This window comes from Nicotiana tabacum, chromosome 14 (assembly GCF_000715075.1).
Source record: "Nicotiana tabacum cultivar K326 chromosome 14, ASM71507v2, whole genome shotgun sequence".
NCBI classification, from domain to species: domain Eukaryota; kingdom Viridiplantae; phylum Streptophyta; class Magnoliopsida; order Solanales; family Solanaceae; genus Nicotiana; species Nicotiana tabacum.
This window is the reverse complement of record NC_134093.1, coordinates 65634758-65641851: the sequence shown is the minus strand read 5'-3', so window position 1 is coordinate 65641851 and position 7094 is coordinate 65634758.

The following is a 7094-nucleotide window of genomic DNA, read 5'->3' as shown; positions in this document are numbered from 1 at the left end:
TATGTAGATGTTCGAGCACATTATCAGGTGGATCAAGTACAGATAGGATATGTGTAGGCATGCTTTGTAGGACACTAGAGATCAAAGTAGCTTTTCCTCCATAGGACAGTAGCTTCCCCTTCCAAGAATGTAGCTTTGCCTTCACCTTCTTTATCAGATCATTGTAGTAATCCTTCCTTCTTCTTGTATAAAATATTGGGTAGCGAAGATAAGTGAATGGAAACTCACCCCTTGAAAATCCAGTGATAGCCCCCAAAGAATTAAACAATGTTCCATCCACATTAGAATGCATATAAAAAGAACTTTTTGCCTTGTTGATCATTTGGCCAGATGTATGCTCATACTTGGACAGGACTTCTATTGAATAAAAATTGGGGCCGTGACAGTGGGCACCCCATGCTTTGTTCCAACTACCTAGCTCACTTTTTCACATGCCTATTGGCTTTGATTCCATTCCCCTACTCCTAAAAAATATAAAAATAACACTACAAAAATAAAAAGAAGCAATAAAATTTGGTTGCCTCCCAACAAGCGCCTTATTTATAGTCGTGGAACGACTTACACCACTTCACCATTTTATCTCCACTTTGAAGATATAAATTATATCCCCAAATTTGATTCAAGCTTGCGATTAAGTAAGGAATGTCGCTTTGTCTTCTTGGCATAAAAAATCTCAGAATATATGCACTTTTCCCCTCATCCCTAGGCTTCTCCATAAGCTCGGATAGATCAATTCTCGTGTCAACAACCAAATACAATGTTGAAAAGCAGTTAGAATGAGGTCCAATACGCTCCAACTCTAAAATCGCCTTACTTTTGACATCCTCACTTTTGCACACTTTGTCAACCTTGACATCATCAACATTATTTTGGTCGAATGTTTAGAGCTCCTCTTTTTTTCCCACACGATTGTCAATATCCACAACAATTGATTGTTGGCAATCAGACTCCTCACCCTTTTTATTCAATTATTTCAGTCTTATACGTAAAAAGGTTGAGGAGTCTGATTGCCAACAATCAATTGTTGTGGATATTGACAATTGTGTGGGGAAAAAAGAGGAGCTCTAAACATTCGACCAAAATAATGTTGATGATGCCAAGGTTGACAAAGTGTGCAAAAGTGAGGATGTCAAAAGTAAAGCGATTTTAGAGTTGGAGCGTATTGGACCTCATTCTAACCACTTTTCAACATTGTATTTGGTTGTTGACATGAGAATTGATCCATCTGAGCTTATGGAGAAGCCTAGGGATGAGGGAAAAAGTGCATATATTCTGAGATTTTTTATGCCAAGAAGACAAAGCGATATTCCTTACTTAAAGGCTAAGAAATACAAAATGCGACATTATTTACTTGGTTCTTTTGTATTTGTTGCACCAACCCATAACTATAATCGCAAGCTTGAATCAAATTTGGGGATATAATTTATATCTTCAAAGTGGAGATAAAATGGTGAAGTAGCGTAAGTCGTGCCACGACTATAAATAAGGCGCTTGTTGGGAGGCAACCAAATTCTATTGCTTCTTTTTATTTTTGTAGTGTTATTTTTATATTTTTTAGGAGTAGGGGAATGGAATCAAAGCCAGTTGGCATGTGCAAAAGTGAGCCAGGTGGTTGGAACTAAGCATGGGGTGCCCACTGTCACGAACCCAATTTTCCCTCCGCATGATGTCTTGATGGCACCTAGTCTCTAATAGTAGGCAAGCCTAACATACATGCAGAAAATAACTGAGATAATGATAAAACTCTCAAATAACTTAACAACTATCATAAAAGAACTCTGCAACTTAATAGAAACAAACTCCCCAAAATCTGGCGAATATCACATCACAAGCTCTACAAGAGTATACTGAACATCCCTATACAACAGTATCTATAAAAAGGGAAAATAAAATAGAACTTGATAGAGGGTGACTCCGAGGCCTACAGACGCCGACAGGCATATCTTGAAGTCTCCAAATCCGAACTTGACTCACTAGTGCCTGGGCTGGTAAGAGGTACCTGGATCTGCACAAAAAAATATGCAGAAGCGTAGCATGAATACACCATAACGGTACCCAGTAAGTGCCAAGCCTAACCTCGGTAGAGTAGTGACGAGGTCAGGTCAAGGCCCTACTGGAATAAATAAGAAAACTAAATGGTATATAACACTATGATGATGATAAACAATGGAAATGAGACAGTGAAGAGATATACCAAGAATAGGTACACTGAACTAAGGCAAATAAGGTATCACGGAAGAAAACAAGGAATAATATGCCAAGGAAACAAAGCAACCAAAATACGAGTGATGTAATAGAAAAGTATCAACAAGAATCACTACCAAGATACCGCCACGTAGTCTCATATCACAAACAAATCACAATATTTCCTTATATTACCACGGGAGCCTTGCATTTAGTTTTGAAAAATCATTTTTTTACGAAATAGCTTCCCACGTTTTAGCCCACCTTATCACACCGCGTGGGTTGAAGTAGTTCCCCAACTAGAAACACGCATATCAAGCCCACCTTATCACACCGTGCATTTTAACCCCAATCCTTATACCAGCGCATGCGTATCAATATCACAACGTATCACAAATCGCACCTCAAGTGCCCAATATCACAACTTGCCAAAGAAGTCAACAATAATAGTGATTCCACAATAAATAGCCCAAGGCTCAACAACAATATGTATAAGAGTCTCAACAATAGCAACCAAAAGTGAATAACTCAACAAGAATGGTATTTCAACAATTTACAAATTTGCCATAATGTGAATTACGGTCTTTATAACTCAATAACAAACCCCACAATAAGATATTCCGAGAAATAGCAACGTCAAGTAAGGGACTCAATGGTTAAATAATGAATATGGAATAGAGCGAACAATAACTTTAACTAAGCATGTAAAGACAATTAGCATGTAAGAGTTAAGACAAGTATTAACGATGAAAAGTAAAGCATGTGAAGATAGACTAATAAGGATGAATATAACATATTATGGTAACTCAATTAAAGGCATGAAGGGAATCTACATAGCTAAAATCAGTCAATTACCACTCATCATCTTGCGTACACAGCTTTCACATATCACAATTAACACAAAATAACACCAATCCTAAGGGGTAATTCCCCCCCTCAAAGTTAGGCAAGACACTTACCTCAAAATATGCTAACTCAATTCACTAGTAAGCCTTTCCCGTGATTATCCAACTCCAAAAAAAATGAATCTAGCCAAAACAACTTTATACCATAAATATAAACTATAGGAAGCTATTCTGAACAATGAAGTTGCAATCTTTAAAGAGAAACAAAAAGTCAACTCCGGGCTCGCATCTCGGAACCCGACCAAACTTACAAAATCCGAATACCTATTCGATAATGAGTCCAACAATATAAGCATTATTCAAATCCGACTTCAAATCGCCTTTCAAATTCCCAAAATTTAGTCTAAGAAGTTTCACAAATTTTTCTAAATTTTCCAACTCAAATCACCAATTAAATGACAAAAAAATAACGATAGATTCATGTAATATAGCCAAATCCGAGTTAGAATCACTTACCCCGATGATTTCCTTAAACATCCCTCCAAAATTGCCACAAACCGAGCTATCTAGGTTCAAAGATGGAAAATGAAATTAACCTTCGACTAAGACTTTTCTGCCCAGCGATTTTCAAATCTGCGGGCATACAGTAGCACTTATGATGCCGCACCTGCGGAAAATCCATCGCAGGTGTGGTTCCCACTAAGGTCAGGGATTTCCGCTTCTGTGGACAAAAATCGTGCACCTGTGCTCACGTACCTGCGGATTGAGTCCGCTATTGCGACCCCAGGCCTTCCAAGCCACATCCGCATCTGCGACCAATTTCCTCGCACTTGTGAACTCGCAGATGCGGAAAGCACCTCGCGTCTACAATCACTGCATGGCCTATAGCTCCTTGCTTCTGCAATCAACCTCACGCACCTGCGTGTCCGCACCTACGGCCAAATCCTCTGCAGGTGCGATGACACCAGAACAATAGCAGGTCCATCAACCAAGGTCCAAAATAATCTGATTTCATCATGATTCACACCTGGGACCCCGAGACCCCGTCCGAATATACCAAAAAGTTCCAAAACACATAATGGGCCTACTCGAGGCTAAAAATCACATCAAACAGCATAGATTCTACAAATCGTAACACAATTCAAGCCTATTGAAACTATGAACATCCGACTTCCAAAACTAACGACAATTCATACCAAAACAATTCTGACTGACCTTAAATTTTGCACACATGTCATAAATGACATGACGGGCCTATTCCAACTTTCGGAATCAAAGTCCGACCTCAATATCAATAAAGCCAACTCCCGGTCAAACTTCTCAACCTTCCAAACCTTCAACTTCCTAACTTTTTCCAATTCAAGCCGAAACGACCTACGGACCTCCAAATCAATATCCGAACACGCTCCTAAGTCTAAAATCACCATACGGAGATAATGGAACCGACAAAACTCCATTCCGGAGTTGTCTACACAATAGTCAAATTATGGTCAACACCTTCAACTTAAACTTCCAACTTAGGGACTACGTGTCCCATTTCACTCCGAAACTCACCCGAAACCAAAACCAAACACCCTGGCAAGTCACATATAATATATCATAAAGGAAGCAATAAATAGGGGAATAGGGCTACAATACTTAATACGACCGACCGGGTCGTTACATCCTCTCCCTTTAAAAATAAATATTCGTCATCGAATGAGTATCGAGACATACCTGAAGTGGTGAAAAGATGAGGATAACGGCTACGCATCTCATGCTCGGTCTCCCAAGTTGCCTCCTCGACTGGTTGACCCCTTTACTGAACCTTCACTAAAGCAATGATCTTTGACCTCAACTTTGGACCTGCCTATCCAAGATGGCTACCGACTCCTCAACACAAGACAAATCCCTATCCAACTGGACTGAGCTGAAATCCAACGGGTTGAGTTGAGTACAACATTCCACCCTCAGACGGACAGACAGTCCGAGCGTACTATTTAGATATTAGAGGATATGCTTTGTGCCTGTATTATGGAGTTTGGGGGTTCTTGGGATCAGTTCGTACCGCTTGCAGAGTTTGGCTACAACAATAGAGACCAATCGAGAATTCATACGGCTCCGTATGAGGCCTTGTATGGGAGGCGGTGTCGGTCCCTAGTGGGTTAGTTTGAGCCGAGCGAGGCGAGGCTATTGGGTACTGACTTGGTTCAGGATGCTTTGGAAAAGGTTAAGTTAATTCAGGATCAACTTCGTACAACCCAATCTAGACAGAAGAGTTATATGGATCGGAATGTTCGTGATGTTGTATTCATGGTTGAAGAGCGGGTCTTGCTCTGGGTTTCGCCCATGAAGGGTGTTATGAGGTTCGGGAAGAAAGGCAAGTTGAGCCCTGTGTATATCATACCTTTTGAGATTCTTGAGAGGATTGCTGAGGTGGCCTACAAGCTTGCATTGCAACCTAGTCTAGCTGCAGTTCATCCAGTATTCCATGTTTCTATGCTCCGGAAGTATCACGGTGATCTGTCTCATCAGTCAGAGATGATGGATATCGGCAAGCCATGAAGTCGGACAATCTTGCGAATATAGATTGGGGCGCTGCTCTGAAGAATAAGTAGTCACCCCTGGAATGAAATGAGCCGACTTGGTCAACCTATCCACAATCACCCATACTGCGTCAAACGTCTTCTGAGTCCGTAGGAGCCCAACACAAAATCCATGGTAACTCGCTCCCATTTCCACTCGGGAATATCAAGCCTCTAAAGCAACCCATCTGATCTCTGGTGCTCGTACTTCACCTTCTGACAATTTAGGTACCGAGCTACACACTCCACTATGTCCTTCTTCATCCTCCTCCACCAATAATGCTGCCTCAATTCCTGATACATCTTAGCGGCACCCGGATGAATGGAGTACCGCGAACTGTGGGCCTCCTGAAGAATCAACTCATGCAAACTATCAACATTGGGCACACATAGCCGGCCCTGCATCTGTAACACACCGTTATCCCTAATCGTAACCTCCTTGGCATCGCCGTGCTGAACCATGTCCTTGAGGACAAGCAAATGGGGGTCGTCATACTAACGCTCTCTGATGCGATCATATAGAGGAGACCGAGAAACCACGCAAGCCAGAACTCGACTCGGCTCCGAAACATCCAATATGACAAACTAGTTAGCCAAGCCCTGAACATCCAATGCTAATGGCCTCTCCGTTGCCGGTAGTTATTCTAAACTATCCAAGCTCTCCGCCTTTTAACTCAAAGCATCGGCCACCACATTGGCCTTCCTCTGATGATATAAAATGGTGATATCATAGTCCTTAAGCAACTTTAACCATTTCTGCTTCCGCAAGTTAAGATCCTTCTGTTTGAACAGATGTTGTAGACTCCGGTATCGATATAGACCTCACAAAGGACACCGTACAAATTGTGCCGCCAAATCTTGAAAGCATGAACAATAGCTGCTAATTCCAGGTCGTGGACAACATTATTCTTCTCATACACCATTAGTTGTCTGGACGCGTAGGCAATTACCCTACCATCTTGCATCAGCACCGCACTAAGGCCAACATGTGACTCATCACAATACATCGTGTAAGACCCCGAACTTGTAGGCAACACCAACACTAGGGTTGTAGTCAAAGCAGTCTTGAGCTTTTGAAAGCTCTCCTCACTCTCCTCGGTCCATCTGAACGGAGCACCCTTCTGGGTCAATCTGGTCATACGTACAGCAATAGATGAGAAACCCTCTACGAAACCACGGTGATACCCTGCCAAACCAAGAAAACTCCAGATCTTAGTGGTTGAAGATGGTCTGGGCCAACTCTGCACTGCTTCAATCTTCTTCGGATCTACCTTGATCCCCTCACTCGACACCACATGACCCAAAAACACCACTGAATCAAGCCAGAATTCACACTTTGAAAATTTTGCATACAACTTCTTTTCTCTCAAGGTTTGGAGCACAATCCTCAAATGTTGCTCATGATCCTTCCGGCTCTGGAAGTGCACCAAGATGTCATCAATAAACACAATGAAGAATGAGTAAGATAGGGTTGGAATACACTGTTCATCAGGTGCATGAA